We start from the raw sequence: 13,015 nt of genomic DNA on the forward strand, positions 1-13,015 counted from the left end.
AACTCCATTTCAACAACACTATGTGCAGAGAAATAGAGGCACAGCACACCAACATCAAAACCTCATCCCAACTGTGAAGTATGGTGGTGGGGGCATCATGGTTTGGGGCTGCTTTGCTGCATCAGGGCCTGGACGGATTGCTATCATCCAAGGAAAAATGAATTGCCAAGTTTATCAAGACATTTTGCAGGAGAATTTAAGGCCATCTGTCCACCAGCTGAAACTCAACAGAAGATGGGTGTTGCAACAGGACAACGACCCAAAGCATAGAAGTAAATCAACAACAGAATGGCTTAAACAGAAGAAAATACGCCTTCTGGAGTGGCCCAGTCAGAGTCCTGACCTCAACCAGATTGAGATGCTGTGGCATGACCTCAAGAAAGCAATTCACACCAGACATCCCAAGAATATTGCTGAACTGAAACAGTTCTGTAAAGAGGAATGGTCAAGAATTACTCCTGACCGTTGTGCACGTCTGATCTGCAACTACAGGAAACGTTTGGTTGAAGTTATTGCTGCCAAAGGAGGTTCAACCAGTTATTAAATCCAAGGGTTCACATACTTTTTCCACCTGCACTGTGAATGTTTACATGGTGTGTTCAATAAAAACATGGTAACATTTAATTCTTTGTGTGTTATTAGTTTAAGCAGACTGTGATTATCTATTCTTGTGACTTAGATGAAGATCAGATTACATTTTATGACCAATTTGTGTAGAAATCCATATCATTCCAAAGGGTTCACATACTTTTTCTTGCAACTGTATATATATGATTATTATTATTTTTTTTTTTAAATCCTCATTATCTTCTGCTACTGCTATGTACATGCACATACATGGTACAGACACAGGAGTTGAGCTTTCACCATTACCTGTTGGCATCCGTTATAACATGCAGGTGACAGGATTGGAGCTAGTTCCAGTTCTGCCATTGTAACACTTTAGATGCTGCGTCCTGACATAAGAAACATAATACCCATACAATTTTATTAAAAGCAAAAAAGACTCAAGAAAAACACTTCACAATCTTTTTTTCTCATCAATATCAGATTAAACCCCACACCCCAACGGATCAGCTACAGAAATTCTATTTTTTATTGCAAGAGGGGGAGGGGGCCCAATATAGAGTTTTTCTATTGGGCCCCATGATTTCTATTCACGCCCCTGTCTGAGAGTCATAGTTGTTTTATTTTTAGACTGATTGTCTTAGGAAGGATCTTATTTTTTGCGGGATGAGGTGACGGTTTGATTGGTAGTATTTTGGGGGGCATACGCCGTTTTGATCGCTTGGTGTAGCAATTTTTGTGATGTAAGGTGACCCAAAAATAGCTTTTTTGCCACAGTTTTTTTTATTTTTACGGTGCTCAGCTAAGGGGTTAGGTCATGTGATAATTTTATAGAGCTGGTTGTTAAGGACGTGGCGATACCTAATATGTATACTTTTATTTTTATTTTTTTTCACTTTAACACAATAATAACATATTTGAAACCAAAAAAATGATGTTTTAGTGTCTCCATTTTCTGAGAGCTATAGCTTTCTTATTTTTTGAGCAATTTTATTATGTAGGGGCTAATTTTTTGCAGAATGAGGTGACGGTTTTATTTGTACCATTTTGTGGGACATACACCTTTTTTATTGCTTGGTGTTGCACTTTTTGTGATGTATGGTGACAAAAATGGCTTTTTTTGACACAGTTTTTCTTTTTTTTTATGGTGTTTATCGGACGGGGTGGATCATGTGATATTTTTATAGAGCCGGTCGTTACGGACGCTGTGATTCCTAATATGTGTGTTTTTTTCTTTTTTTCTATTTTTTATTATAAAATCAAGGGAAAGGGGCGTTTTTTCTTTTTTACTTGAAACTTTCTTTTTTATTAAAAACACTATTTTTGCTTTTTTTTAAAACTTTATTTCTGGAACAGGACTTCAACTTTTGTGGGTCTGATCCCCTCTGCAATGCATTACAATATATCCATTAGTGTATTACACTGAGTATAACAGTAACAGGTTGCCTAGGAGACCCAGCCTGGGGCTGGATCTCCTCGGCCCCCGTAGAAGGCAGGTCCCAATGCCTTGTCACCCATCGGGCTCCCTCACCCACCGCAAACCCCTTCTATGCCACGGTCGGCGCTGACCGCGGCTTTGAAGAGGTTAATCTGGTGGCATCGGCTTTTACAGCAATGGGCCCCTGCAGTGATCGGGTGCGAACCGCTCCGGTGCCCGTCCGATCACCATGACGTAATAGTACATCAAAATGCAGCAAGTCACTTGCCGCCATGACTTATTATTACGCCATATGTCGGGATGGAGTTAATCATTTCCAAGGGGTCAAGACAATTCATGTACAGTATGTTTGTTAAGGCAGCTGGAAGTATTCCTTCATCTTATTTATGATGCCGAATGGCTGCTGGTGCTTCTTCTTACTAGCAGTGACCAAGGCCATAAAGACAATGCAGTTGTAGAGCACAGGGAACTCATTTTCCAAGATATTTTCATACTTTTTGCCAACGTTATGGTCATAGAATCCTTCACTAAAAAGAAAACAAAAACGCTTTATTAAAGTATACGTTTTAAAATGGGCAAGTACCACCCAATGAGATCAATTACCAAGGAATTAACTATGGAACTAACCAATGTAAGTATGGTTCCCCCTCCCCCAGGGGGGAACTGTAAGGCCCAAGTGGGGGATGGAAGAGGACCCCTAGTTCATAGGGTCCACAATCAATAAATCATATAGCTTGCAACACACGCCGACAAATTGAAGTTATGGCGATTATGGCATTGTAAGGCTAGAGATCCAGTAAGTCAAGATGGGCAGCCAATCACAGAGGTGATGACCTGTAATGATGTATTGGTCAGCAGCCTTCTTGTTCAAACACAGGTGCTGTGCAAGGCTGCTGCCCTATCGGTAACCCCCCTGCTTCTGCCTAAAACGATAAATTGCTGAACTATCTGTTACTTTGCTACATCACTATCTGTATTGGTCCATCTATAGCACAGGCTTAATGCATTTCTAAACAACAGTGGTGTGTCATCAGGAGCCCAAGAGCATAGATAGTTATTAGTTACATACATAAGCAACATCACGCCTGAGAACTACACCCAAAATTTTGCTTGTGAGCCCTCATTAACCTCAGTGGACCCTGGGCATCTATTTGCATTTCAGCAACGTTTACTTCACAGGGCATTCCTATGATACCTCAGGTGTCTGTACACCTTCAATAGTTCTCATTTCATTCAGCCAACAGCTATCTCTCCAGACTCCCTCATAAACATGCACACTAATTCATCTCAGAATTTGTGTTTTCAGAGAAACCAGAACAAAAGGATCTACAAGGAGAACAAAAGGAATGTAACCTTAAGTTCAAGTACTGTACACCCAACATCTTTTGTACATTAGAGCAAAGGTGTGGCGATAATTGTCATTGACATAAACACTCCTGATCATGGTAGCTGCCTATGAACTCTCATTGTTATGAGGTATGTCCCTAAGTGAGGATGTATTGCATTTTAATATTGCAATATTTGCAAAACAAAGAAAAACAATACAATAGACATAAAAAGTAAGATGTTATCACTAGAATATAATTTCTTTTTCTGTTTTATTCCATTAATGCATTCCTCTTAAAGTTTTAGTGTTAAAACAAATTGTGTTATGTGACTTTTTCTAAAATTATTTTGTAAGTAATCATAATTCTATTGTGTGTGTTAATTATAATTAATACTAATCACAGTGGGTCAAAACTTAGTTTTCACATTGACAAGATTCTATCATGGACACTAATTATATGAACAGTTCAAAAATCTGATCATTAGTGTACTAAGCTTTAGATTAGCACTTTTAAAATCTCAAGACACTTTTATGAGCACCTCATTAGTCATTATGCCTTTGAAAGAATTTGTGCTCTTATTTTACATATGCAAAGTTTGGGATTTTTAAATCATTAACGTATCATATTAAAGTCTAATGCAATACTCATGACTACATTCAAGATCATTCACTTTAATTGCCTTTACCAAGAAGAGATCACTCTATTTGCCCTGTTGGCTTCAGACAGATGATTTCCTAGTTATTGGAGAAAAATGGAAGCTTACTATTAACTTTGATCTCAGGATTCTTTCTGAAGTTACCAAATATTGTCAAATATACTGACACTGCAGCGAATATATTTTCTGGTACAGTATGTATTTTGACAGAAATTACTGCAAAGGAAACTTCTATAGATATTTTTCTTATTTAATCTCTTGCTTACATGTGTTTTAAAATTGCATATCTAATTTATAACCTGAAATATATCATCATTAATATTTATTGGCAGGACACATTCAACGAGTTGAGCCTTAAGCATTTTTTGTCTGGACAGAAGTGTTTCAATAGCAATTTAAAAAAAACAAGAAAACATTTTAAAACAACATGTGGAAAATAACAAATAGCATACATGTAGCTTTGCTTTAGAAGCTGCCAGAAGAAGAAATGCCTCAGGCATTTTGTCCATGGTAAAGGTTCTTAAGCAAATCTTTTTCACAATAGGATAAAAGTGCACTTGACTTGTTTGTAATGTCAGTTTTATGTAGAAATATAATCCTATATGTTACTGTTCACAAAATTGAGGTTTTGTCAGCCAAAATGAAAAACATCCTATTGCGTTACATTTTATTTCAAAGTATTTTGGGATGTGCGGTCCCGAATACTTGAGATAACATCGGTCAACATTTACAAAATTATGTGTTTAGTAGTGCTGATCGAGCATGCTCGGCTGAACACCTGTTCGGCCGAATACCGCGTGTGCTCGAGCTCTATGCTCGAATCTCCTCCTTGCATGATTGTTGGCTGCTACGCAGCCAATAAACATGCATGTGAGTACTGCCACTCACGGTAATGCCGTAGCCATGTTGGTTATTACAGTGCTACAGTGATTACTACAGTGATTGGCTGGCCGTAACGCATCATCGGGTGCTATAAAGCTGGCCGTAACGCGTCATCGGGTGCTATAAAGCACCCGATGAAACGTGGTTCGGCCAGTCTTAGTCAGGGAGAGCTGTGCTGTAGAAGGGACAGATAATTTAGGGAATTGAATTTTATTTTTTTGTTAGGCAGGGTTGGTGTTAGAGACCCAAAAGTCCTTTGAAGGACTATTGTTGTGTCTGGCAGCAATATATATTTTTAGCACAACCTGCGCTAATTTGCGTGCTATTGTAGAGACAAAAAAAGTCCTTTTAAGGACTATTGTTGTATCTGGCAGCATAGTAACATAGTACATAAGGCCGAAAAAAGACATTTGTCCATCCAGTTCGGCCTGTTAACCTGCAAGTTGATCCAGAGGAAGGCAAAATAAAAAACTGTGAGGTAGAAGCCAATTTTCCCCACTTTAGGGGAATAAAAAATTCCTTCCCGACTCCATTCAGGCAATCAAAATAACTCCCTGGATCAACGACCCCCCTCTATAGCCTAGTAGCTATAGCCTGTAATAATATTACGCTCCAGAAATACATCCAGGCCCCATTATCTTATTGGCCCTGGCAGCAGCTGTCTGACACTGGTTTTTGCAGCTTAGTTTGCTGTTTATTAAAATTCCTAGATCCTTTTCCATGTCAGTGTTACTGAGTGTTTTATCATTTAGTATGTACGGGTGACTTGCATTATTCCTTCCCATGTGCATAACTTTACATATGTCAGTGTTAAACCTCATCTGCCACTTATCTGCCCAAGCCTCCAATCTATCCAGATCCCTTTGTAGTAGTATATTGTCCTCTTCAGTGTAAATTACTTTACACAGTTTAGTGTCAGCTGCGAAAATTGATACTTTACTATGCAAGCCTTCTACAAGATCATTAATAAATATATTGAAGAGAATAGGGCCCAATACTGACCCCTGAGGTACCCCACTAGTGACAGTGACCCAATCTGAGTGTGTACTGTTAATAACCACCCTCTGTTTTCTATCATTGAGCCAGTTACTTACCCACATACAGATGTTTTCTCCCAGTCCGAGCATTCTCATTTTATATACTAACCTTTTATGTGGTACAGTGTCAAATGCTTTGGAGAAGTCCAGATATACGACATCCATTGATTCGCCGCTGTCAAGTCTAGAACTTACCTGCTCATAGAAACTGATTAAATTAGTTTGGCATGACCGATCCCTCACGAAGCCATGCTGATATGGCGTTATTTTCTTATTTCCGTTGAGATGCTCTAAGATAGCATCTCTCAGAAAACCTTCAAACATTTTACCCACAACAGATGTTAAACTTACCGGCCTATAGTTTCCAGGCTCTGTTTTTGGACCCTTTTTGAATATTGGCACCACATTTGCCATGCGCCAATCCTATGGGACATTCCCTGTCAGTATAGAGTCCGCAAATATCAGAAATAAGGGTCTGGCTATGACACTACTTAATTCCCTTAGGATACAGGGGTGTATGCCATCCGGTCCTGGCGATTTGTCTATTTTAATCTTTTTAAGTCGCTGATGTACTTCTTCCTGGGTCAGACAGGACACTTTTAATGGGGAATTTATTTTTACATTCTGCATATCATCTGACAGTTTATTTTCCTCAGTGAATACATTGGAGAAAAAAATATTTAACAGCTTTGCTTTCTCCTCATCGCTCTCTGCGACTCCCCCCTCATTACTCTTTAAAGGACCGACACCTTCAGATTTATACTTTTTAACATTTATATAATTGAAGAACATTTTAGGGTTAGTTTTACTCTCTTTGGCAATTAATCTCTCGGTCTCTAGTATGGCCGCTTTTATTTGTTTTTTACATGTTCTATTTTTTTCCTTATAGTTTTTCAGTGCTTCCGTGCTACCCTCCTGTTTTAGTGATTTATATGCTTTCTTTTTGTCAATTATTGCTTTCTTTACAGTTCTATTCATTCACATTGGTTTATTTTTGTTCCTTAACCTTTTATTCCCATATAGTATGTACCTCTCACAATGAGATTTTAGGATGTTTTTAAATATATCCCATTTTGTGGCTGTATTTTTATTTTTGAGGACTTTGTCCCAGTTAGTTAGGCCTATGGCCTTTCTTAGTTGGCTAAATTTTAGCTTTTTGGAAGTTTGGTATTTTTGTTCCTCCCTGTAAGAACGCTCTTTTGAATGATAATTGGAAGGTTATTACTTTATGGTCACTATTTCCCAGGTGTCCACCAACCTGCAAGTCTGTTGTTCTGTCAGGCCTATTGGTTAATAGTGATGAGCTTGAGGTGCCATATTCGTTTTCGCGATATTTCGCGAATATTCGTTAGAATATTCGTATTCTATCCTCAGAAATCGAATATTCGTACGTTAGCTAATAATATGCGCATAATATGCGCATAGTTATATACGCGTAATATGCGCATATTATGCGAATTCGCAAATTTCTAAATGTCTTTAGTGTTCAGTGGTGTACTGTTCACTGTTCAAATTATACAATAAATGTTTTGAATATTCTCTATATTGCAATATAAAATCAGACTAGAACACAATGTTATTGCAATATAGCCTAGGCAATATTATTCATTTTCAATAGAAAGATTTCGAAACTACTAATGCCTTATATCCGCTTTGTTTTTTACGAATATTATAGATATTGTAATATATCATAGATTTCGAGTGATACGAATATTCTAAAACCTGATATATCATTAATTTTATCGAATATTCGTTAACATACAAATAGCTGAAACGGCACTGACATTTTCGTATCATTTTGCGCATGCGCGTGATTTGTTCAAAACCGGAAGTAAGCGCCGTTTTCAACCAGAATTCAACTTGCGTCAGTTGAAAAATTTATGCGCTCAGTTTTTACGATGGTGGCCAGCAAGTTCACTAAAGCTGAGGAGGAGCTGATCGTCATAGTAAGTATAATCTAATTGAACATTTGTTCGCATACACGCTTGTTTCGCATATCTTAGTAATATTCCTATGTAGGTTTATTGAATTGAATTTTTCGGATGTATTTGTTTAAACTATTTTCGCATGGCATTAAAATTCGGATAGTACATACTTTGATTACATATAAATGATAGTTTGAAACAAGTATTGTTGACATTCCAAAGTAATATATTTTTCAGAAAATCATTAACATCTACTCATACTATATATAATGTGATTTTATCTATATTACTAAAATAAATAGTTAAGCATTTTTGATCTCATAAATGGTTTTAATGGTCTGCCATCAAAGCAGTATCTCACTGGCATCTGCTATATATTTATATGCTATTCATACTTACATGTGGCCGACGTGTCATTATGTATGGATAGCAATGCATACAAATATATATATCAGATGCACATTGTACATCTAATTTCCTGCCTCAGACAATATACCCACACTGCATACCACCAAACCCCCCCTCAACCCCCCCCCCCCCCCTGACCTCCCCCAACACACAAACACACACACACAGTCTATTCAAACAGCGGTCCTCCAGTTGTTCTAAAACTACAACTCCCGTCCCATTATGTCCTTCTATAGGATGATAGCTGTAGGTTGTCATGGAATGATGTGAGTTTTATTTTTGCCACAGCCGGAGGGCCGCAGTTTGCAGGGGGGCCGCAGTGTGCGGACGGCTAGTCTAAATATTCAAATAAGTGTCCTGTTGGTCAGGAGAAGTAATTTTTTACATTATACAGTATATTTGCTGGTTCATTTAGCGTTACCCAGGGTGCACCACGTGGAGGCGGACCAGCTTTACACCCCAAACTATGCCGTCACTAGACAGGTACATCTCTCCTCAGATGGACAATATCTAATAGCTTATACCCCACACACATACAATTTCACCACAATTAGATTTTATACGGTTACGTTAAGTTAAATTGTAGTATTTGACTCGCAAATAATAATAATTTTTGGTTTGGTATTTGAGATAATGATGACATGTTGGTGGTCAGTTACTGCGGCATCAAGGCAGCGCACGGCGAGCGGTTCCGTGTAATTAAACTACAACATGCAGAGCTTTTAGTTAGACTGCCTCTGGCCGTGTGCTGACTTGCTGCTGCTGGAACGTTTCCCTCGACACCAGTGGTGTAGCTGCAGGCCCGGCAGCTGTTCCATCCGTTTTGTTAACTGTCTATACTGTCACTGTGTTACATAATTTCATTGTGTAATACTACCGAGGGGGCCATGACGAAATCTTTTAGTCCTCCTTTGTGGGATGGGCCTCTTCTGGGTCAGGGCCGCAAAGCAGACGCTTCTCCTGCTTCCCGGATAGTTACACCCCTGGCCGCCATTATTATAGTAAATGTTGACGTATCGTCATTCTTGTCGCTGTGGCGTATTTACAGGGCATGCTTGGGGGCCCTGACCCAGAAGGGGCAGATCCAGGAGGAGGAGGTCTAAAAGATTTTTTCAGGGCCCCCTCAACAGTATTACACAATAAAATTATATACAGTGACAGTATAGACAGTGTATAAAATGGATGGAACAGCTGCCGGGACTGGTGTGAGAGAGCAATCTTTACTAGCCACAGTTATGTGGGTGGCTTGAAAGTAATGCCTTTTTGAAAATTTGTGGGTGGTAGGTAGGTTGTCCCCATTAAAAAAAATTTGCTGTGGGGCCAAGTCATTTCTAACTACGCCACTGTCTGGGGGCATAAGTGAACTAGCGGCAGGAAGGATCTGACCGCTTGTTCAACTTCCTAGAATAGCCTGACGTACTCCACTTGTGCTAATGTTAAAGTTCCTTAATCTTAGTTTTATTAAATAATTTTTATAAAATGCTTCTTTTCTTAATCACGCAGCGCCTGTTAGAGCAAGGTTATGATGAACTACGCTCTAACAAATCAAAACACGCCATAGTAAGGGAGCTGAGGAAGGAGATGAGGAGGGTTCATGAGGGCAAACATGAAGCCTTGGCCATTTGCAAAAAGTGGTCGGACCTGAAGCGGAGACATATGGCCAGAATCCGCAAGATCCGTGACGAGCACTGTCCAGGTACAAACATTATTGAGTGTTGATGAAATAAACAAAAGTAACGTAATGGTGAGGTACATTTATTATTTGTGATTTTTATTTTTACATAAGTATTAATTTGTAATTATAGGGGCTCGCCTTCCGTCTGTAAAACACAGGCCTGCCAGCAGGGATTCCTGGGAGCTGTCGGCGTCTGAGGGGGAGCAGGAGCAGCAGGCAGGACCCTCAGGGACATCAAATGACCCACCACCACCACAGGAGGGGGAGTCAATGGTGGAGGAAGAGGCTGGACCAGCAGCCCTACCTGAGTTGCCCCCCCACATTTTTGAGGATGAGGAGCAGGAAGAGGAGGATGATGACGGGGTAGTCACCACCCCACACAAGGAGGGTAAATATGTGTGTAGTGGAGGGGTAGCACGATCCACAAGGTCTCCGCTGGGAGCCTGGAAACAGGAGCAAGCTCTTAAAAGAGCTTATACTCAGGGGAGTATTGTGATATAGCAATCCCCAAGAGTGTAGTTATTCCATCCCCCAAACAGGAGCCAAGACTTCATTAAGGAATAAAACAGGAACTCTTTATTGAGGGCTACCCCCCCTATGCAGCTCCCCATCTAGTGTACACGCCCCTAGTGGACAAGAAGCAAGACTGCTACACAGGACAGATATGCAGCAACTTAGGATACACAGACACAACACATCCCCACAATGCATCATGGTTTCATCCTCTCTGGCCTGGAGGGGAGAGGAGTAATCCAATTATCTTTCAGGACAAAGGGACATCGGCAATACACATGTGAGAACAACAGAACAGGAATCCCCACCCAAAAACACAATGTCACACCCTCCCAGCAACACAGACATTTAACATATTCCAAGATAGCTGAAGTCTGAGTGCATATCATTAGGTGAATGCCGCTCAGAATACACAAATACAATACAAATAGCTATCTGGGTGCCCTCACATAACAACATACAATTGCATCAATGCTGGCGGTTTTCATGCAGCCAGCCTAGGAACTTTACAGCCCACACGAACCATATTACACAAAACATCTATACGCTTGATTCTTTTAAGTGGCATACACATATGCAATAACGTCGTACATACAGGAATGACAATATACAGTGGCTGAGTTTGCCACCATGTGCTTTTGTTGTTTAAACTTATTCACACACACATGTATTAGTTTAGTTATATTGGATAACATAAAGTGCCAAACTTACAGTTCATTACAAGCAGGGTAAAAAGACAGTACTATCGAAACACACTACTGTCTGTCACCATTCTGGTTCCTTTCTTAGATTGTTCTGCGTTGGGATGGCCTGTCCACAATTTATCTTAAAATCCTTTTTAACAGCACCGTTATGAGAACATAGGATGGAGTACGGATGAGACATGTCCCACCCAATGTCTATGTTAACTATTTTAACCCCGTTCAAAAATCAATATTAAAGACAAAACTCCAGAAACAAAACAGGTGTGCTTATTCCCGACGTACAGATTAACGTAAATTTGTTTATCTTTTTCACACTTTTCAATCTTGTCGTTGCAATATTATTCAAAAATCTATTGATTATAAAAAGTATAATAATAATAAGAACCCTATCATTTATACCAATAAATATAAATTAATTATACAAATCAAATATCATATGTAAATTATGACCTCAATGACATAGACTATTCATGGACTAATGTTAGGTTAAAAAAAAATTTTTTTTTATTTTATATAGACGTTTAAAATGAAAAATATATTTTTCATATTTTTTTTCACCTACAATAGTCAATAGTGAACAACTTTATACAATATTCACTAAATTGCATTTAATGAGATGTCAAACAAATAAATACATATTTAAAATGTACTATATATATTATATATATATATATATATATATATATATATATTTAATTATATATTTTTTTCTTTTTAACAGTAATTAAATCCCTCAAGGAGAAGGTTCAAGTCCTTCAGAGGGACCATGTTTCTCTGTTGAGGAAGTGCCGGGAGCAGCACTGCCGCAAATTACGCCAGTTAAGGGTGCAGTACTCCCACCAAATGGCTGTCGTGGAGGAGCAGCACAACAAGGCGGTTGGGGAGATACTCAACATTATTAATGTTCTGAAGGCCTTGCCTTAAGGCCAATTTTACTTTTTTTTTGTTGTTATTTAAATATTATAAAAAATATTATTTTATTTGTTGATCTATATATTGTGTGTTTGTTTTTATTTTATTAATTGAAGTTTTGCAATTCATTTCAAAACATTTGTTTACAGTGAGGCCCCTATACTATACACAAACTCATCAGTACACTGACAAACATCAACCGGAATGTACATATAAAATTGGCATTTTTTGTCCCACCCAGAAGTTCAACGCATATTTATAATAGCAGTAGTCCTTGATAATCGTTGAGTATGTTGCCTACACATAATTATTAAGCAATTGGATAATATGAGCATTTATGGTTGTTGTAGGCCTTATAATCCACCGTTAATCTCTTATTTCGAACTAATTGTGTATACCCCACAAAAAAAAAAAAAAAAAAAGTAGATATAAGTAAAATGGTAAAGGCATGTTGTAAAAACTAAACAGCACGTATCCGTAATAGTGCACTTATTACAAAAAAATTTAAATGTCCTGGCATTGCTTCCGCCAAACAGACCAAAAAATGTGCTTACATGACTCAGAGTATAAGAATTCTCCAACAGTTGAGGAACATTATATAGTACGTATTTTTAAATTAAATTTTTTTAAAGCTGTGTCTATATATATTTAGCATGTGCAAATCATCATTACATTATTGTCAATATTTAAAAAAATAGATAAAAGTAAATATCCCTATATACATGTGTCATTCAGGCTTCATTATCAAAACCGGATTGTCACACGGATGAGTCTAACGCCAGTCAGACCCAACCATGTAGATAGGTCAACACGGAAGTCGGCCACCCCTCCCAGGACAACAGACACCACCATGTTAGAACCTTAATCCGTAGGGAAAAAATAAACTTAAATAAAATCAAATAAAATTGTTTCATTAGGTTCATCAATAAGTCGAGTACTATTTTTATTGCACAAGACCTTTTGACAAGGGA

The sequence above is a fragment of the Bufo bufo genome, chromosome 4, assembly GCF_905171765.1.
Source record: "Bufo bufo chromosome 4, aBufBuf1.1, whole genome shotgun sequence".
In the NCBI taxonomy this organism is placed as follows: domain Eukaryota; kingdom Metazoa; phylum Chordata; class Amphibia; order Anura; family Bufonidae; genus Bufo; species Bufo bufo.